General features: G+C 45.4%; 1 long non-coding RNA gene across 1 annotated transcript; it reads left to right on the top strand.

Annotated features, from left to right (window-relative positions):
• The first annotated feature begins 432 nt into the window (after nucleotides 1-432).
• LOC138453165 (uncharacterized) lies at nucleotides 433-13,415 on the top strand. Its single transcript, XR_011260372.1, has 2 exons — nucleotides 433-1,197; nucleotides 13,042-13,415. It is a non-coding gene; the product is annotated as an uncharacterized lncRNA (long non-coding RNA).
• The last annotated feature ends 5,194 nt before the right edge of the window (nucleotides 13,416-18,609 follow it).

Raw genomic sequence — 18,609 nt, 5'->3', positions numbered from 1 at the left:
CGGCAAGGCCTGCTTCAGAGCACGGTATATTCGAACACTAGCTAGAATATATGCATGCACGTTTCCTTTTATGTCACTCGGTGAGAGTAAAGTCCTTAACAAATAGATTTCTATCGAAATTTCGAGCTTGTTTGTCACAGAATAATGCTCTGTTCCCCTCAGTTTAATTCTATAAACAGGCAGCAGCTCAGGAGTTCGGGCCTCTGAAAAAGGCTATGGATGAGAGATGAGGCCTCATTTAGCGGGACAGCTGAGGGGGTGTCATTTTACCGCCCTCGGTGCCCTGTCACTGCAGTGATGGAGTCGCACAGGAGGCACAGCCGCCCTAGGCCTCTAAAGGACGCGGACAGGTGTGAGGCCCGACTCACGGGGGAACAGGCGGTACAAAAGGGGGCACGCGGCCCTTTTCAGGGCATAATCCGGGAGGTCGGGGAAGAGATCCCAAGCCAGGGGAGAGAGAGAGAGGCGCGCCGGAGGTCTGGGAGGAGAGGACGGGAAGGCCGAGGAGAGAGGGGAGCCGAGGAGAGCAGACCGAAACAGTCGGTGATTTTAATGTTGCCGGTAGCTTTAGATCAGGATGGACCGTGTTTACTTTCGCTGCGCTGGGATCATTCCGCCTCTGTGCTCTACCTAGCATGCAGACATGTTCGTGTGAGTAGTGCTGCGCTGCACGCTTTCCACTCTAGGAGCAGGGCAGGCGGGATTGGGGGGCTGCAGATTCCGAACTATGCTAGAGGAAAAGGGTCCTGGCACTTGGTTTATACCGCGCGTGCTCGTTTGGGGGGTGAGTTAAATAGAGAGAAAGCCACAACAGCAGACAGGCGGAGAGATGGGTATGTAGATAGATAGAGGGACCTTCGCAACTTACCTATGAAACCCAGGATAGGTAAACATGTGACTACATAGGAACGATTCCATGGCTTTGCCTGAACTGGACTCTCCTGCTAGAGTGAAAGGCTGGCCTAGCGACTTTTAGAGGTAAATACATATTTGGGATAGGTTTGGGAAAGCGGCGACGGAGACGCGGGATGGCGGGAAGGGCCCCAGGGGCAGGGGTGGTCTAAGTCAGTATTTGGGGACATGTTCCAGACGTGTTCCAGTTGTGTCGTCTCTCTTCTGAGTGAAGCGTCCCTGCTGCTGCGTCACCCCTTCATCTGACGTGCGGAACGGACGGCACAGCGACCCCTCGTTGTAAAGGTATGCGACCTCTTGGTGGGAGTGGGAGTTAACTCTTTTTTCTTTCCCGTGAATTGTTTGCCCACTGACCAGTTTTGGGGATCTCATCGTCTGGAGTGCCCGAGCCATTCCCAGAATCTTAGAATCCTGATGTGAGTGGTGTAACGTAGGATGCGAGGAGAGACTGTGGGGTGATAGTAGGAGGCGGGGGCGGGGGGGATTCAAACAAGTTGCAGTACCCCTAATTTCCTGCAATAAAATCACAGGGAGGCACTAAATGCTGGAGGTGACATTTTCAATCAAAGCACTCATACCTTTGACAAACGGTGGAACTGTTAAGGGCGTGATTTATAAAAGCGATTTTCAATGGGAAAAAACCCATTGAAAAACGCAGAGTAAATCTGGCCCTATATGTCTAGTGGAAGGACTATAACTCGTATAACTCGTGTTATGCCTCAAGGGGTCATATTACAGAAGCTTTACCTTGGCCACGAAATGTGGCAAATGCTTGTATTTATAATGCGCCTATACAGCAAAAGGTGTTTCAAGGCGCACATGTTCTGCTTAGATAATAGGCAACACAGCAAGCAGGTTTAGCCCCAAATCGGGATTTTCTAAATATGTTTTCACCAGGGCAAATGTGAAGTTTATTATGTTTGCGGCGTAACGTGAAATTGGCCTGATTCACAGAAGCGTTTTATAATGGTGAGATCCCATAGGGAAATGCTCTGTGAATCAGGCCCATGGAGAAAACACAGTTCTGTTTATGTTGCCTAGGACACTTTCATACAGGCACAGTCTGATTCTTTTTGCCCCAGTCAGTGCAACCTTTTTTTATAGGATACATCGTCTGACAAAACCTGTCTGCACCATTCTGTAGTATCTGTGTAGTTGTGCCATGTGTAGCACTCGTGCTGCATAATCCAGTCTCAGGTGTTTTACCTAGCAAAGGAGCCAGAACATCCAAGCTAGGTGTTTTTATTTTGTTTGTTGTTTAGGCTAATGCAGCAACCAAATTGGGGGCTCAGGTGTGTGTTCCAATCCTAGCTTCTTAATTAGACCAAATTGTCTAATTCCCTGCAAATCACACTGTCATCGTGGCCTCCGTTTGATTACCTGGGAGTTCTAGCAAGCAACATAACTGGCAGGTGATATCTGTGTGTTATTTTTGAAGATGGCCCTTCTTTTCCAAGACAATGTTTTGAGGGGGTTCGAAAGAGGTCTTTACTGTGCCGGGCAGGGACTGACTACTTATAAAGGGTGTGCACTGCGTTCAATTGCAGTTCATCTGTTTCTTCTTTTATTTGAATATTGACTGTATACGCCCAGATAATGCCTAGGGGCACACCTTTCTGAAGTGGACAAGCAGCTGCTGAAAACTCTGTTCGCCCACAACTGGATCCAGTAGAAACCATGTGATTGTCCTATCAGAGGGAGGCAGCTGGTCACGGGTGATCATTTGTACAAGTAGTGTGTTGCAAAGCTTTAGGTTACATGGGAGAATGTGTGCGCAAGGGCTTGTGATGCCTCTCGCTGACCTGGGTTCTAATTCATGGGTCCACAATTGGACGACTCATTCTGAACATCGGCAAATCGCCACATTACTTCTACTATATGAGCAAACAAAAATGGACGCTCGAGAGCAAAGGCCCATAGTGATGACGTAATCTGGGAGAATTCCCATTCTTAGGTTTAATACTATACCAAACTTTAAACTGATGTTTCCTGCTCCATCTCTAGCTTAAGTGGCACTTGAGTATGCCCTTTAATGCCAGCTGTTCTATCCCAACAAGGAAAAAAGTGGGGATGTCCGTGTTGCTTTACTGAGTGAGACAACAACAGAAAACACTCTTTGGAAGCACTTAAAATACACGTATTCCTACAAAAATACAAGGTTAACGGTGGCAGGCACTGCCCCATCTTAGCTTGTATGTGGAATACATAGCCTTCTCTCCACCCCAGGGCAGTTCACACAACTGGCATGCAGCCTGATACCAAAACTCAACATGCTTGCATGGGGAAATGCAGGTTCCATGCCCCGCCTTGCTCATGTTCCAGCCGGCTACAGGTTCGACCTTCCTTGCCAAGGATTGAGATGCGGGCAAGGAAGGAGAAAGCCGGCTTGCTGGTGTGCAGCATGGGCAGGGAATGGTGGAGGTCCTGTAAGTCTTTCATCCATTTCCTGCAGAGACGGTGCTTGTCATGGGGCGGGGAAGTGACAAGTACCGCTAATACACACAGAAAAAGCAGAGATTACTCCTGCCTTATTTTAGGGGGCATGACCTCCCTGTGTGTCAGTCACTCTCCTCTAGCAGAGGACAAGCGCCCAGAGGGACACAAGCAAATCAGTCCTGTTCCACCCCCAAAGTAGGCCAATTGGGAATCCCATCTCGATCCATTTTGGGGGGATTACTGTGCCATTTTAGCCTCTGCTTACCTTTTTTTCGCCTCTTTCCTTTACATGTATCGCAGTTTCCAGTTTGATCAGCACACTTGAGATGAGAGAGGACCTCTCAGGTCTGAGTCAAAATGCCCTTCTGTTAAATTTGATAATATTAGAAGGTGTGGGCAATTCCGCTAAGTAAGAGTCCAGCAGCCCACCACCCATTAGTAATGGAGCGGCCACTGCTCTCCGTCCCATGACACCCAAAGCACGCCATCTTCACATTCCTTTGAATTGAGTGCATAGGCCTTCCCTGCCCAGGCTGGCACTGTCCACCAACTGTTACCTTGCCAGGTCTAAACACTCTGGACTCAGCACTGGAAAGCGCCAAGGTCTGTATTTTTGTGTACTTTTTAAACATAAATTATAGTTCAATGTGCCACTGATCCTCAAAAAAGTTGGTCTGGAATTGTTCCAAAAATGATAAAGAAAATACATGCTCGTTTTTCTTGATTTTAAAAAAAGACTGCTGTTTTGATGTTTAGGGAAACGCCAAGACAATGTACTGCCTTTCAAATCAGCATTGTATCTCTCTGGAGATGATCACTGCAGGCCCGCTCCTATTAAAATGAGGCCTCTTAGTGAATGTTACCCAAGCCCTGTCTACATCTTCTGAACCAACGTGTGTTCACTGTGTAACCGGCAGCCATCTTGCATGAGGCACCAATAACATAACATGGCCATCCTCAAAGTCTTCTTCTTTAAATAAAGCCAGCCCATCGCTCTGTTTGCACCAGATTTTGAGGAGCCTAAACGTACTCTTGAGAATAATTTCCTTTCTCAAATGTCGCCTAGTCCTCAGCTTCCATATATAATGTCTTATTTTAATCAATGGAACTTTAAATATCTTGACATCTTTTTTCATTTGTGACCCACACTTTTTCCATTACACCCACGTGTCTCCATTTCTCTTGATTTCTTATTTTCTTGTCGCACTCTAAAAGTAATTGTGCATGTTTGTGCGTGTGCACAGTATTTTCCCGTTAATATTCCCTTAGCCTTTTTGCTGTGGTAGAAAAATAATAATTATTATTATCTTCATTATTATTATTATTATTATTATTATTATTATTGATGTTACTATCATCGCCCTAATGTGTGGTGGCATTTGCTGTTGGCTAATTTTAAATGGTTTCTACTGGACCCAGTTGAAACTTCCAGCTCACTGCAGTTACTTCTTGGGGGCTAGTTATCAGTGTCTAATGAGGTCTGTTTGCTTCAGTTTTTTTGTCTTAATATGTTAAGGAATTGCGTCTTGTTTTTCCGACAAATCTGTCAAGTTAAATGTCCAAAAAGACCACATTCTGTGTCAATTTTTAAGCCTTTGTAAGTGGTCAAATGATAATGCCACCAGGAATGATGATGATGATGATTATTATTATTATTATTATTATTAGCTGTTGTCCCTCAAATATTACCCTACTTTGAATTTCCATTTCGGACGTATGTTCTCCTAAGGGGACTCCATTCTAGAATGCAGTTTCTTGGGGTCTATAATAGTAACAGGGGGCGATTTACTTTGTGACACCAGTGCCAAGGGTGCGCTCCCATTTAGGACACTGACTGAAACACCGTTCATCTTTTCCTGCCCTAGGCCATCTTTCAGATTCCCAATTGGTGTATGTAGTTCCCATGTCTCCAAAAACGAATTGTGTGATGTGATTTTGTGTTCTATTTAAAGCGGAAGCTGATGTAAAGGTCCCAAGCAGCTGTTGGAGGGGAGCAGGTGTTTTTGAAAAGCAGTGGCTAATTATAGTGCCAGTGCGTGCGCACGCATTTGCTACCAAGTGTTTATTAATACCCTGTATGGGCATAGAGATAGGAGGACACTGCTGCAACTCTAGCATTAGGTCACTGGGGCCTTTCTATAAAACGCGTGCTGTAACCCAAAGTGGATGACTTCCTATATCTGTGGGAAAGACCACAAGCATTGGTACAACGACATCACAATATCCTGATGGCATCTCAGGGACGCCCAATTGGAAACGCTCCTCTAATATTCTGCTTCTTTCCTATATTGTTTCAATATTACAGGTGTTCATATTTAGTTTTGGCTATTAGAGGGTGCTGAAAGTGCTGCCTAACAGCCAAAACTAATGTTATGGGATGTGAAGGTAGGTGAGTGATGTGAAGAGTGATACACAGCTGGCGGGTGTTTGGGATTTACCCACCCGTTGACTGGCTCTGCCCTATGCCTATTCCCATCCGCTATCTCCCCTCTTCACCCAAAACCATACCCCACCTAGAAACTCCTTGAGTTAGCTCTGCACTTTCTGAGCAGCCTTCTGAAAGTCAATTGCTAATTGCAGCTATAGATCAGCTAAACCAGCCCCTGAACTAATTAAACTGTATTAAGCAAGTCTTTAGCCACTCGATCCATAAGAAGCATGAGTGTCCTTCATATGCCCCTTGCTCAGAAATCACTTTAAAAACCAGCATTGACCACGCCAACAATTTTGGCTCTTGTGTAGGCTCTAGATTGGTTTTTCCAGGCACTGCCATAATATGCCAGGTACTAACACTATTTACCAGCTGTTGCCATCTCCTGATCTGGCAGTATTTCTATGACAGTGCCTGGCAATGCCCATCTAATGTAAAATGTGGATCCCATGCCTACACAAATGCCAAAGCGGTTGGCTCTGCCGATCCTTGGTAGACATTGATTATACAAGTATTGTAGCCCCCAGTCTGCCCGTATAATAGCCACAACAGAACAATAGCAAAACACATCAATGGCCTGTATCCGCGCCCACATCCATTGCCATCTATGTGTATCACTGTACCGTTAGTCTATAGCTTGGTAGATTATAAAGCATACCTATAAACATATATGTGTATTTTACACATGAGTAGGCTACATGCTGCACATCTGTATGCCTGCATCTACAGTTAATATTCCATCAGGCAGCCCTGGTATCCTGTTCATGCGTATGTAAGTACCATTTGAATCGATATAATGTATGCCTGGGGTATTATTGCACACCATGGGAGGCTATATCATATTCATGTAAATCTATGATATGTGTGTATTCATAACATTTGTGTTACACACTTTAGTGTCAAAGTAAAGGTATATCTGTGCACAGTAGCACTAATTGTACCATATATGCTGGACTGGAAGAATATGGTGTGTATACCTGTATACATAAAGTGTATACCTTTACAGGCTAGTGTACAAATCAACGTGCCTATAACTGCAGTCTGTACTCTGGGGCGCTACAATGAATGACAAACTACCTGTACGCACTGACAAGATACTGGTGTACATTATACAGTATACCCTCCCTTGCATTCCAGCTATATTAAGGCACATGTCAAGTCATAGCTGTGTATCTATATATTGATAACTGTTTAATATACCCCGGCAGAGTCAATTGTATACTTGTGTGTACATTAAAAATATTGTATTATGTATCTGTAACTATACACTAGTATCCGATAAGTATATCCTGGCAGGTTATAACGTATGCTTGCCAGCATTTAACCAAGACTCTGCAAGTTATAATATATATATTGGTACACCTGTAACTCTTTTTTATATCATGGCCGGTTATATGACATCTTTGAATACATCTAAATGTATTATTTCCTCTGGCAGGCCATAATGTATATCTGTACACGTGTTACTGCTCAGTATATCTTGGCAGGCTATATTGAATACTAATAGACATTTAGCAGTATTGTATATCCTGACTACATCGTGTACCTGCGCTCCTGTAACGGTGCTGTCATTCCTGAAAAGCTGCATATAGCAGTGTTGCATATCCTGGCAGGCTATGCAGTATTTGTGAATACATGCACCTTTATTATTTACCCAGACAGGCAGTAATGTACCCCTGTATACATGTTACTATGTTGTATGCCCTGAAAGGTTATAATTGAAACTTGTAAATATGCACCTGTGTTGTACACCTTGGCAGGCCTATAATGTATCCCTGTAGACAGGTCACTCTGTTATAAACCCTGACAGGCTATAATGTATAGCTGTAGATATGTTACTGTGTTCTATACCCTGAAATGTTATAATTGAAACTTGTAAATATGCACCTGTGTTGTACACCTTGGCAGGCCTATAATGTATCCCTGTAGACAGGTCACTCTGTTATAAACCCTGACAGGCTATAATGTATATCTGTAGATATGTTACTGTGTTCTATACCCTGAAAGGTTATAATTGAAACTTGTAAATATGCACCTGTGTTGTACACCTTGGCAGGCCTATAATGTATCCCTGTAGACAGGTCACTCTGTTATAAACCCTCACAGGCTATAATGTATATCTGTAGATATGTTACTGTGTTCTATACCCTGAAAGGTTATAATTGAAACTTGTAGATATGCACCTGTGTTGTACACCTTGGCAGGCCTATAATGTATAGCTGTAGACAGGTCACTGTGTTATATACCCTGACGGTCTATAATGTATATCTGTAGATATGTTACTGTGTTCTATAACCTGGCATGCAGTATTGATAACCAGTCTTCCGAATGTGTTTTGGACACCGATGTGGACAGTTAAGGCCATGAGGTAGCCCTTGTTCCCTGGTCGCAGATTCTCACTCTATACCAAGCCCAGAGACATGGCTGCAATTGGTAAGTGACACAGGGTGGCTTTTCAAGGTCAACAGCTGCTCTGGCGGCCTCCGGGAGAGGACGGGGGGTGTTGGTCAGTCTGAGCATGCGTAGCAAGAAGGCCTCGCTCTCTCCAGAGAGGTTTGCTAAATAAACCATTTGCACAATGTGTATGTTACCGGATGTCTTGTCTGTTGGGCAAAGCGAGGTAAAGAAGCAAGATGTTGGCAGCGTGGCTTCCCACTCGAGGTGGGCAGGGGTCGCAGAGCTGTTCAGACGAAACGACATGCTTCTTTATATCCCCATATGAATTACTCGGCTATGGAATGTAAGGAAGTGTGTGGTTTCGCTGAGCTCACCATCGAAGGACACCAGCACTGTGTGATCACTGCGGCGAGGCGGCGCCTCAACCACCGCGCAACGCAACGATATGCGGAAGAGCATTGCGCCATGATGGAGTCCGGAGGCCACGGTTTAGGAGGGCGGACTTTGCCCGAATGGCTTCTATGGGAACATCATCAATGTGAAAGTGTTGCAGATTTCCTGTATATACCACATTACTGGTGCCATAACATCGAACATGTTCAATTGAATGGTTTTAATAATGAAAGAAGTCTGTCATGTTATTGTTATTTTATATACATTGTGATTCAACCAACCGTAACAACCAATACCGCTTTCTTTTCTGAACCTCTTTATTAAACTAGTAAATTGAAGGCCGGTAAAATAGCTCAGTGGACAAAGGCACCTACTGCATGGATATGTGCGTAACCTGAAGGTCACAGGCAGGGGTCAAGTCCCCCAGATAAAGTGGAGGAACTCATTAACATACACAATGCAATGGGATGTGATGTCACCAGAAATTAGCATATCAAGGTGAAATATGTACATTTCCTTCAATTGGCTTCAATTGGCTTTGCATAACCATACAAATTTCACAGCCCTGATTCATGAACCGTGCAAAGTGTATTTTTGCAGTGCAAAGTCTGGGCAAAGTCATCATTTTTGCAGTTCAAAATGACTTTGCCCGGTCTCTGCAAGGATTTGTGTCGGCAGTGAAAAGTCACTTTTCAGCAGTGCAAAGTCACTTTGAACCGTGCAAATATTCCATTAATCGGGCCCTTAGTCATCAGTTTGCATTTTATCTTTTTGCACTATGTGTTACTATATTTATTGTACAGCGCTTTGGCGAAAGTGCTTTGGAAGTCTCAATAACATACCAAAGTAAAATATACTTTGTAGCACAAAGAAGTGCAAATGCATTTCTTTGGGGTGGCGGGGTGTGTGAGGCAGGACAGAAATGCTCATTTTGTTTGATGCTTCAGCTCCACGTGCCAAAAGCATTGACAATTTCCGATGTGTGCACCTGTTGTAATAACTAGTTTCTTGAAACAGGACCCACATTGTGCCTAACCTGTAGATATCAATGGTGTGTAAGCACTGCACGCTTTTCTCCACTTGCTGCCAAATATGCAATTTCAGGCAGGAATAAATGGCGAAGGTGCATTCCTTTCGGACTCATTAGTGCAGGGGTCTGTAATTTTGGACTCTGCAGATATTTTGGACTACAACTCCAATCAGTCCAAGCTAATACAGCCAATGGTGATGGATCAAGGGAGTCGTAGTGCAAAACACCTGGGGAGCCACAGGTTGCAGACGCCTGGATTAGTGAAAGGTGGGGCTGGATGAACTAAAACATCTCCGAAACGGAGTTAAAGGAATGAGGTAAAGCTCAGATCCGCGAAAACTAATGCCAACTGGTGGGCACATTGTTGATTTCATTATTTTGAATGAAGCAGAAGTCAACCCTTGTGCTGCAAACCCCCACACTCCACCCCCGCCCCCAGTTGAATATACGAGTCAGTTTATAGGTGTGCAGCCCACAACCCTCAAGTGTAGGACCAGAGGGATTGCTATGAGGTGGAGAATGAGACAGAAGTGCAGAAATTGTGTTTCTTGCCACCTGCCTCCTTCTGGCAATCGCTAGGACTGTTGCATTAGAAGTATGGCAGCCCTGCTGGGAAGTCTGCACCCGGTGGCATTCATGGTCTTGCAGCCCTGCATGGAAAAATACTCTCATGGTCCAATTCAAAGCATGGCCACATATCAGCGCAGTCATGATAGGGTGTCGTTGGAAGCTGGCCCAGTGTTGTTACAGCCATACCAGCCCTGCGGAGAACTTCTTGCACCGTCCCACTGACAGTATAGCAGACTTGCGGATGCATCCTAGCAGAGGGCCATTAAATGTATAGTAGCCGTCTTGAGAAATGTCCTCCAGTGCCATTAAAAGCGTATCAGCTCTGCTGAGACCTGCCCACTCAGCGCCCTTGAACGTATAGCAGCCATTTTCAGAAGTGCCGCGGCGGTGCCATAGCTTACAGCAGCCCGACCGAGAAGCGCGCGACCTGTCTCATTGAACATATCTTTAGCAGATCTGCCAAGGTGAACACTGGCCCATAAAATTAGCAGCCCGCTAACAAGCCACTCTGCCTTCAATTCTCCCTGCTCTGCCTGTTCATTTCTTGGAAAGAGGGCCCAGCGCTGTTTCCTGGGGATTAAGCAAAGTTTTAAGTGTGTAACATTGCCCTCAAAAAGAGAAAAACGCGGTCTGCCAACCCGCAGACAAGTAACACAGATGTAGACAGGGGCCTCTTGGGGGTTAGAAAAATGCCCCTCTTGTCCTTATTTCGAAGCGCTGCCACGTGCCCCCTGTCTGCAGCTGCTGTGGTGCTGGGTAGCTGCCAGCCTGCAGTGCCTGAATGACAGCTGGCCGGAAAGCTCCTGAAAAGGACTATTCCCTTCCTCTATCCCTAGAACACCCTGCCGCATACACATCTCATCCGCCAGATGTTAAAATGGCGGTGGGTAGGAGGCTGGCAAAGAGCACGCATTCATAATCGTATTTCAACATCTGTGTGTTGCAATGAATATGTTGCCTTGTGCTTACTAGCAGTCATGCGAAATCTTGCCCTTGCCCCAAGAGGTGAACTTCACACCCCTTCCATGCGGCCACAGCCCATGTCTAGGATTAAGCTCCACCACTGTGGCTCAACATGTCATGTAATGTAAGTGGTCTTGTATAGTGCCTGCTGCCACTATTGGTGGCCTCGCTGCAGTTTGGTGGGCCGGCACATCCCCACCTCCAGACCAATAAGAGCATGTGTTCATGCTTTGAGTGACAGTAGCGCTTGTTGTACAGTGGAGGTTGACCCCGTTCAACTTAAGCCTCAGACCCGTTCTCAATTTGGGGTACTAGATGGCTCTGGCTGCTACCATGGACAGCAGGGTTGAAACTGATTGGATTTCAACAAATCAGCAATGGGTAGTGGGGCTGGGTGTGGAGAAACAGTTGGAAAAAGCATCTAAACAATGGAAGACACTCCCAAAATGGAGGATCGTCTGCACTGTCAGTGCATGGATCAGGAGAGGGAACAAGCCCAGTTCTTCAGCCATACACCCAAAGCTTGCTCACTGTGGTGTTATGTCTTCAAGCAGACCGATAAGGTTCACAGTAAGAGACATAATTCTCCAGACACACCTAAATCAATCCAACTTTTAATCCATCATATCATTTAGAAGGTTTTTTTTTTGGGGAGACCTTCTTGACCTGCTCTTCACCAATGTACAATCTTGGTTTTGTCTGCATTCAATTTTCGTTCACCCTTTTGTCACAAGCGATGACAAGGATACCAGAATAAAGGAGACGATGAATAAATATTGGTTTTGACAGCTAGTGTTTGTCCTAGACGGTTTGGGTCTATTTGACCTAAAACATTTGACCTAATCACATTTGATCAAATTTATTTGACCTTTGTTTCAGTCTAAAATGTGAGGGAGAGAAGCCCTGCAACTGCCACCACTTCCCCTCAACCTAATCTATACTCTTACCCACCTCCATATATATATTTAATAAAATGTGACCAAGAAAGGTCAAAAAAATTCGATCAAATGTTTTAGGCCAAATGTTTTTAGGTCAGTTATGCTAATACTGTCATAGACCGGTCTGTGTGGCTTTAGAGAGAGCTGTTGTACGGTTCCCCGCAGATGGGGCACTTTTGTATTGCTGACACAACGTCGAGTGTACTGTTTTCTTTCTGGCAGAAAGTGTGTGTCCTCATTAAAAGGACAATCATGTGTCTATGTCCCAGTAAAGTCATGATCGTTCTATTGTCAAGTTAAAAAAAAACTGAAATTGCATGCTTGTCATAATGAAGAAAAGGCAAAGTAGAGAATGGTGGATGGGAGTCAAAGTGTGCGGAGGAGAACGGAGGATGGGGTGGAGCATAGCACAAGAGGAGGGGCGGGAATGAGGGCAGCTGCACACCATGGAAGGACATGGGCGTAGATTGAAGAGAAGGATCAAAAGAAGGAGGAGTAGAGGGACAGGAGAGTCAGGCAAAAGTGGGGTCGGGGGGGACCGAGGCACGTCGAGGAGACGAGAGGGGCAGAGTTTTTGCAGAATGGGTGGAGAAGAGCAGGAGGGGAAGGTTCGCTGAAAAGGAAATATACATGAAAGCAGAGGAGAGAGCAAAAGTACTAAACATGTAGAATGTTGCATGGCCATCCAATAGCCTGGGAGGGAATGGGTGCTTTAGAAGACCATACCTACTAGAGAGGCTTGGAAAGCGGCCAGGTCAAAAGGGAGAGAGGCGTAAGAGAGCAAAGGCCAGATGGGGAGACAGAGGGGAGCATAGAATAACAAGTGACAACCAGAACGAAACATAAATCATTTTAGCTAACACGAAATGAACAAAGACGGCAGCTTGGTTTTATTTCATGTGGCTTCAATAGTTTGTAATTTGTTCTTGGACTTTGCCATGATGTGACATGCTCTCCTTTTTCCAATGCAGGCGTCGAGCACTGGTTCGTCTTGCCGCGAAGGCCCCACCTGAGAATTGCAGGCTGCTATGGCTGGTCAAACGGAACCAAGTCCATTTTCCCTGGAGGTTTGGTCCCCTTCAACCAGCTACGGCGGTTCTGTTAAAAACGACGCTTGAGCCTGTGGAAGATGGCGCACCTTCATGGAAACATCACTCCTCTGCGGAGAACGTGCCCTGATGTTATGCTTCTAAAGTTTCTGTATTGTTTTGTTGTTCTTACATCCGCCAAGATTTCGAGCGAGGATTGCAATGCTTTTGTGGTGGTTTATGCTTTGTTTTAAGAGCTTTATTTCATGTCTTGCAAATTATTTTATATTAAATCACAAGTAACTCTTGAACATCAACCATTTGAGACCCCATTAGATGTATGTACGTGTCCTAGAAAAGTGGTCTTGTTTTTCCATTAGAATGTAGTTACACGTCCTAAATAGGGGATCATGGGAGAATCTGTTTAACCCCTCCCGCAAGTCCCAGGAGCCAGCATCTAAAACGTAATTTCCTTACCGCAGCGTGCTGGCCTCCGCGGTGGGGAGGAGTGATCACTAAAAGGATTGAATACATCCACCGTTGTTCGAAGTTTAATCAATGTCATGCAGAATGGATAGTTCCAGCATTAAGCACAAACACCAATAGTGCCTAACATCCCACTTCTGGAATTCTCAGTATCCCTCATCTCCAACTCCTAGCTTGACCCATACGTTTTGACATTTCTAATTGTATCCATATCTGTGTACCCTGGTGTGGTGCAGCTCGCCATTGCTTCTCGGCTAGGCGTGCCCTGCATGAAACCTGACACACGGCTACACGCAATGCATTCTTGCTATGTTGATGGTGTCAAAGAAGATCGATCAGGGCAGATCTTCAACTGGTAGCTTCTGCAAAGCTCAGTGGGCATTAAAGGGCAACACAATAAGTTATGACAGTAAGAGTAGTCCAATCTTCCAACTTGCACTTTGATGTAAGGGCTGGATAGGGTTATTTTGTAATGTGCCAAACTCCTGGCTGGGCCTTGCTGCTGAAGGGAAAGTGGTTGTTTCCTAAGTAGGCTGTGAAACCTCCTAGAATTTGAGTTCAGATCTAATTGATTACTTGATGACCTCGCAATTAAACTGCTGGTTCACCATTTGGTATACGAAGAAAGCGGCTACCCCCTCTCTATGTCCACATCTGAAATTTGGGATTGAACAATGACAGTGGCTTAGAGAAACACTGTATTATTTTTGTGGGCTTCCTGGCAGTCCTGAGATCAGAGTGGTACCTCCCCGCCCCCACCGCCCCCACTGCCCCAGCTGTTAAAGATGGCTCTGATACAACATCTCTTTTAATAAGTACTGACGGGTCCACCTGCTCCCCTCATTCCTTAAGTTTCCACTTCCTCTGTATGGATAAGTCACATACACACACATTACTCACTGAGTCACACACTCAGTGATGCTGAATGTGGTTCGTTAATTTCCCCATGGCAATAAATGGCCATATTTCCTGAGGCCGTTGTCATTTTCTACAACCCAGCGATATCCCAGACAACCTGCAAAGAAGCGGGGGCTCTGCTTTTTGTAGCCAGAAGAGTGTAGTTGGGAAAACTTTGTACATTGGAGTCCATGATGCAGCCCACCCTCATTTTAGGCGATGGCTACAAATAGGAGGCACTTCCTACTTTAGCGAAATGCTGGCACCATAAACACACCTGTGATAAGTAAACCAGGCTGTTTGGATGAACCCTATTCTAACTACAGCGCCCCAGCCATGCTTGGCCTGAGCGCTATCCGCCCTTTCCTTGGCATAACCCCTGTTTTTATATGTTATGATAACATGTTGTACATCCTGTTAGCGCTATTATGCCTCTGGGCCCGTGACATGCACTTTATAAACATAAATAAAAAAATAAACTATATATACACGCACCTTGATGTGAGTTACTTCTAAAGTTGACATGCATAGCTGTGGAATGCACCTGTTTATGCTCCAGCATCCTAAACAGGAGACCATGACATTTAGCAGTAGCAAGCAATAGCCCTATGCTATTGCTGGCAACCTGCGTGCTGTTTTGCAACTGCGATTTTTACCAATCTAACTACTGACATTTGAAATGTAAGTATGCCTTTAGTTGTTGCCAGTTTTAACTACTTTTTGTTTGTGCCTGTTACCAGTCACTGCTCACCAGCATGCTGCAACTGCAAATTTTAATAAACAGAGTTGAAAAAAAAACCATGAAATGGACCATCCTTGGAGTCAGATAGCATGTGTTGTCCCTCGCTGTGATGTCATTCAAGTGTCAAGGCTGATATGTCGGTGATTTCCCTGAAAGAGCGCTGTTGGTTAGTGTAGTATCTTGAATATATGAGTCTGAGTGTTTGCAAGCTAAGGCCTCTGAGAATGCTGTGTGGAATGTGGAGTGCTGGAGGCCTGGGGGTTCTAAGGATGACGGCTTGGGACATGGAGTGATGAAAGGGACCAGAGTAGATGCTAAGTACCTTCTCTCCCACCTCTTTGCTGTAACCTGTAACTTAAGAAGAATAAGCATCTCGTTCATTTGCAATTTACCTGGATCAGTCTGGCTCCTGCTCCTTGTCATTACCTGATCCAGGGTACATCATTTAGCAAATGGCTTATTTTACCATTAAAGTGTTTTTAACAGGTGGGTTAAGTTACACTTTTGCTGTAATTTTGTTACTCAGAATTGTGGAGTTTGTATGAAGACTAGTGCATAGATTCAACGAACGCAACACCAGAGAGACTCCTAAAACGGCACACACGAGAGTAAGGGCAGTGCTCGGTGCTTGGTTTGCACCCAACACAGGCAAGTTATGGGTTGTGTTGCTGCTTGGTGGAAATGCATTATTTTGAGCGACTATGTATGGTGGAGTAGTGGAGTCCCGGGTGCAGACGCAGTGCCAGCGGGGAGTCCATGCAACCTGCAGTGATGCAGAGGCGTAGACAGGGTAGGGCCTGAGCGAGCAAGGCACCCAACATCTGTTAATGCCCTCTCAGCAGCACTGTGTGGGCATTACAGATGTTAATGCCACTATTAGCTTCAGCCCCCATTGGTTAGACAGTCCTGCTTACGCCTCTCCAGTGATGACTAGGATAACCCCTTTCAAGGGCCTGCTACCTGTGTTTCTCCAGATGTTTTCGACTACCGCTCCCATCAGAACTAGCCAGCATAGTCAATATTGTGGGGTCATGGGAGTTATAGCCCAAAACATCTGGAGAACTAAAGATTGCAGACCCTGTGAACAACACTCACCAAAGAGCATGTTATGCTGAAAGATACACATGGGCTGATTTTGAGAGCTCTGGAGTGTCCTAATGCGTGCTCCTGAGAGCACGTTCCAGGATCGATATGGGATTGTTCGCTTCTTCTAATTTCATTTTATGGACTATGGTGAGTTCGAGTGCAGGCAGCGAACGCCTGGCACTGGAACATCCTTCCATTGTCTTGCCACCTCACCAGTGCCCCAGCATCCTTTCAACGCCCACTGATGGCAACACTGCTTCAAGTGCATGCTTTCGGTCAGAAGCTCCCATAAACCACTTCTGGTGTATTTCACACAGACCTGACGCTGGTTATTGTGCACAGATTCTACTGGGCTTCAGCCCCAGAGGAGCTATCCTAAGTCTTTCAGCAGGTATAAGTGGGAGCAAACAGCAGCACCCACAGGTCCTGAATGGTGGGAGACTGAGGGCAACAACTAAAGGGCTGTGTGGCAGGTGGAAAGTCCCATGTCTAGGCAAGAATCCACTTTCCCCAAGACCAGCGTGACTGTCCACCGTCTCATTCAGAAACTGGGCAGTAAGTGTACGCACTATGGCCACTCCCCAGAGCCTGGGGGAGGGTGAAAGAAATCGTCAGGGCAGGCACCTTATGAAGAAATGGAAAATGCACCAGGCAAACTCTCTTATCCACCAAACAGCGAAATACATCACCTAGTTTCCTTTTCAGTTAGAAGGGAAACATTGTTCATAAGTGATAGAGCTATGAGCAAGTGACAGAGCTATGAGCAAGTGACAGAGCTATGAGCAAGTAAGGGATACTTCAGCCTGTGGTGTGCACATTAGAAATTATCAATATCTTTGTTATCAGTGAACACTGCAGTTTAATAATACACTAAATAGAAGAGAATCCTTTTTGTGTAGTGCACATTTTACAGTGTCACCTCTTAGTGACCCCAATTGTGGCAGCCAAAAGAAATATGACCCATTTAAGAAGAGAGATTTTCCCAGGACAGCATAGATTGGTCAAGCGTGGAAGCCAGGTTTTCTGGTTATACAGCTGGCATTTGTTTCAATTTTCAGAGCACACATGCTCCCTCTGCATCTTTAGTTTTGCATCAACATGTGATTTAATGACATACTCTGTGCAAGGATTGGACGGCATGCAGTTCTTTTAACTGTCACTGGGTGGTGGCATTGTTACTTTAATGTCCTCTGTGAATGTAACAGAGAATGAAATATATTTATTTATTTATTGTTTGCTTGTCAGGCAAATTAATTCTGTTTCAAAGCACCCACAGGACAACAGGGTGTGGGGGGATCATGGATATACAGTGGGGGAAGTAACAAACAAACCTACTATGCCTTGTGAGTATTCAGACTGTTCAAGTGCAGCAAGGAAGAGGGCAGTGGGGTAGGTGCCAGGGTGTCCGTGCTTGTGGGTGAGACACAGATGAAGTGCAAGGTATGGTAAGTGCTATACGGCCCGGAGTCGCATAGGATGGAAGAGTGCGAGTCTCCAGGGCGGAGGGTGTGCCGAGGCAAGTGCTGAAAGTAGACAGAAGCTGGGAAGATTGGGTGTGAGGGGTCAGGGGCCCAGAGGAGGCATAAGGGTCCAAGACACCAATCACAGCAACTGTGAGATTAGCAGAGGAGGGAAGAAGGGAAGTAGGAGGAAAAGAGGAAAGTCTTGAGGTGCGTTTTCGTAATGTAGGAAGGTCCTGCTGAAGACATAGAGGAAGGGGGAGGCTGTTCAAAAGGAGGGATCCAGCAGAGGAAAGCGAACAACCTCCTGCTCCCTGTTTAGCTAAACGCTTTACACACAAGGAGTTGGTGCCAGAGGAACGTAGAGGTCTAGAAGGAGAGTATTTAGTAAGAGATAGTTGAAGATAGTGTGGTCCCCGGCTCCAGACAGCCTTTTGGATGATGTAGACAGATTTGAATTTGATCCGTGCAGCAACATTTGGGCTCTTCTTTCACAAAGGCATTTAAGCCGAGCAAGAGTGAGGCATTTGGCACCAACCAGGTTCCCCCATCTCTACTACTTAGAGAATAATAGCTTTAGTGGTCGTTCATACTGGAGGTAATGACCTGATGCTCGAGTCAATAGGCCTGAGCGTGGTAAAGCCATTAAATGTAGTCACAGAAGCAAATGAAGCCATCATTGCCATCAGCATCTGAGACAAGTGGCAGGTTGCTAGTTCAACGGAACGTTCAGCCCGCATGTCCCTATATGCATTATTTGTTTAGTGCTTCCTTTTGTTGCTGATTGTGTACCCTTTGCTGATGTCACAATTGATGTCATGAATGGTATCGTTTGTGAGG

This window comes from Ambystoma mexicanum, chromosome 4p, assembly GCF_040938575.1.
Source record: "Ambystoma mexicanum isolate Mex_15411 chromosome 4p, UKY_AmexF1_1, whole genome shotgun sequence".
In the NCBI taxonomy this organism is placed as follows: domain Eukaryota; kingdom Metazoa; phylum Chordata; class Amphibia; order Caudata; family Ambystomatidae; genus Ambystoma; species Ambystoma mexicanum.
Note: the sequence above shows the minus strand (reverse complement) of the source record. Positions and strands in the feature narration are given on the sequence as shown.